Genomic DNA, 3,577 nt, shown 5'->3' with positions numbered 1-3,577 from the left:
ACTGACAGCCAAAATCATCTTTAAGTAAAGAAGACATTTTGATTGTCACATTACCTTACATCAAGACTTGTTATTAATTAAAAATAGTCAAATTAGTTGGTATCAGCATGAGGAGAAACAAATAAATTATGGAAAAGTATAGAGAACCTAAATATTCATATGTTCAGTGTACACTCAATTTATTTTTCAACTAAAATGTCAACGTAATTGAATGAAAAATGAAAAAGATTTTCAATAAATAAAACTGTACTAATTGAGTAGCCATTTTAAAAAGCTGACCTCTATTTCACACCTTATAACATTTTAATACATCTTGGACTACGCATTTAAATGTAAAAGCTAAAAAAGTAAAGTTTCTAAAAAGAGAAAAAAATATATAGAAGATCTTCATGGTTTGAGGATGGGCAAAAATTTCCTGGTCAGGACAGCAATGACTCTACTCATGGTGATTGTATGTGTTTCAGAGTAGAACTGCACTCTGTAGAGTTTTCAAAGGCTGTTTTTTGGATATAGTGTGTGAGAAGCCTCTGGATGAACTCAAACCTGTTGGTTACCAGCAGAGTGTGTCAACTATTTGCACCATTCAGGAACTCCAATAAGACATCATTTTATCAATAATTTGGACTTCAATTACTTTTAAGAAAATGAATGAAAGAAGCCACAGAAAAAAGAATCCCTGAGCAGAATGACCCTGTTATACTGTTGAAGTTAAAAGAATAAATAATCAGCACACCTTTAGGAAGCTTAGAATTGAAGACAATCAAACAAGATATATATTGTTATGACCTCTTTCAATATTGCCTCTAGGTCCTGAGTCAAGATTGTTCTGGAATCCAGGGTGGTTGGTCTACAATTTCCCAACTTACACAAATATTGAGCCATTGCTTTGTGGCGCTGTAGCCTGGAAAAAATGTAGAGGATATTTACAGTGAATTAATTTAATCAGGTGCATAAAATTATCTTGTTTTGGGAAGACAACTACAATCATGTTTCATCAATGCTGCTAAGGGTGAAGAAAAAGATGAATTACTAAAATTTTTTCAAATTGTGACTGATTCTCATTCAACTTACTCAGAATGTACAACAAAATGATCAGATCTTTCACTTACTGTAAACTGACAATGTTCAAATAAGATCTATAGTCATGACTATGCTACAGAACATACTACATATCAATGGTAGTGATCTATTCATAATAGAAGAAAAAAACCTGCATTGCATTTTAGATGAAGTTGTTTTCAAGCTTTCGTCAATTCCTAGTCCAATCATAAAAACAACTACTAAAAAGCTTTTACTGTTGGTGGCTCAATCACGTCAGGAAATTTTAATTTTATTGAGATTAAGTTCCTGCTACAAAGGACTCAGAAGTTTACAGAATAAACAGGAAGCTGGGACAGAATTTAGTGAAGAACTCAGACAGCTTCTTGGTCTTTTAAGTCCTAAGGTCTACCAGGAGGTAGAAGAGCAGAAACTGGATAAAGCAGCTTGTGTGGTTCAAGTTTACTGGAAGGGTTTCCAGACAAGAAAGAGAACAAGGAAGCTTCCGTCTCCTGTGACAACTTCGCAAAGGAGTTTCAGAGCTAAGTGAGTAAAGATATGGCTGAAATTAAATAGGCAGAAGAAAGAAGAGGACCACAGATGACAATTACAACTTCAAAGACAGAGCCATGAGACTTTGCCGAGAATTACGACTAAATATGCTCAAAGTTGTTCATCCAGGTCAGGTGGGAAAATACAATCAGGAAATGGAAGAGAAATCAGCACTGATCATCCAGAAACATTGGAAAGGGTACAGGGAAAGGAAAAATTTTCACCAACAGATTCCATCTCTTACAGAATATAAAGCCCCTGTCACACTTCACAAAGCAGCTCTTAAATTCCTGGAAAACTGCTGTAAGAGAAAGAAGCTCTTTACCCCTTGGTAAAGACTCCAAGGATTCACAGATACACACAGAGTTGAACTGAAGGAGCAAGTGGATGACTGTGTGAGAAGATATCCAAGCTCTTCGATGTCAGATGTGGCCAGCAGGGAGCTCCACGCCCAGGTTGAAAAATGACTGCCACACTACTTCATGGACAGGGCCTTAGAAGAGAGAGGCGAGCAGCATAGGGAGGCTCTGATGGCCCAGATAAGCACCAGCATTGAGAAGTTAATAAGAGCACCAAGGCTGAAGGACAGGTACAGGAACCTGAACTCTTCATTAATGGATGCAGACCTGTAGCAGTCAAGGCTAAGCAAGGCCACGTCACTAAATTGAAGCACTTGCAGGCACCCTGGTGGAAGAAGCTTGGAGAAGAACAAGGGGTTGAGATTGACATCCCCAAATATGAGTTAGTGTAGAATTAGGAACTCTATTCATTGGTGGAACCAAACCCCTTTAAGCAGTTACCCAGAGAACTGACATCAATCCATTATTTCAAGACATATATTAGTCCTGTCTCTGTCATGCTAGTAGACGAGGGCTGTCATCACTCATTGTTTTCCAGAGGCTCCTTTTCAAACAGTATTTACAGACAGTAAGCCAAGAATTATCTTCTACCTCTATCCAATTTCTCTTTGTCTTTTCTCCACAGTGCACATACCTGACCACACACAGCATGGCATTTTATTATTTATATTAAACATAAGGTATTTCTGTTGTTTTTGCTGTTTTATTACTAAAAGCTTTTTCTAAATAAATATTATCAACAGTTCTGAAAGAAAAATAAATGAATATTTTAAGAAAATGAATACAGAAGCCACAGAGCCACAGATTGGGAGATCAAATATAATACAAATGTCCGACAAAAGACATGAATCTAAGTTATGTAAATTAGTCATGTTGTTGTTAAGTGCCATTGAGTCATTTCTGACTCATAGCCACCTGTGTACAACAGAAAGACACAATGCTCAGCCTGTGCCATCCTCACAATCATTGTTATGTTTTATCTTATCATCAAAGTCACTGTTATCAATCCAACTCATTGAGGGTCTTCCAATTTTTCATTGACCTTCTACATTAGCAAGTATGGTATCCTAGAACTGATCCTTTCTTACTACAATATAATAAAATCAAAACCCAAAACTAATCACTGTTATTGAATCTATTTGAACTCATAGGAACCCATGTACTTCAATGTGTAAGTATACTGCATGCTACTTTCTTATGAAAGCAAATACTTGATGTTTCTTCCAGGTGCTGTTGGATAGATTCGAACTGTCAACAATTGGTTAGGTGGTGTTGTTATTTTGTGCTACTGACTCAATTTTGACTCATGGTAACCTTATAGAACAAGTAGAAATGAGCCATAGATTTTCCTTGGCTGTATCTATATGAGAACAGATAGATACTTCTTTTCTCCCGGGCAGCCACTGGTGAATTTGAATCTTGGACCTTTTGTTACTAGCCTGAAGGCAAAATATTTGCCCTACTCAGGGACCTTACAATGACGACAATCAGTGAAAATGGGCAAAAGTCTTGATCAGAGACTTCATAAAATTCAAATTACTAAGACACCCAGTAACATGGATAAATAGAAAATAACTTGGTGAGTTAATCTGAACATGTTTTGTAATTTTATATTTTAAATAATTTGT

At 36.3% G+C, this 3,577-nt stretch overlaps 1 pseudogene; it reads left to right on the top strand.

Moving 5' to 3' along the window:
• Window positions 1-648: 648 nt before the first annotated feature.
• Window positions 649-2,382, top strand: LOC103213161 (annotated as a pseudogene).
• The last annotated feature ends 1,195 nt before the right edge of the window (window positions 2,383-3,577 follow it).

This window comes from Orycteropus afer, unplaced genomic scaffold, assembly GCF_000298275.1.
Source record: "Orycteropus afer afer isolate SDZICR_OR568_19922 unplaced genomic scaffold, OryAfe1.0 scaffold01361, whole genome shotgun sequence".
NCBI lineage: Eukaryota > Metazoa > Chordata > Mammalia > Tubulidentata > Orycteropodidae > Orycteropus > Orycteropus afer.
This window is presented reverse-complemented; position numbering and strand designations above follow the sequence as displayed.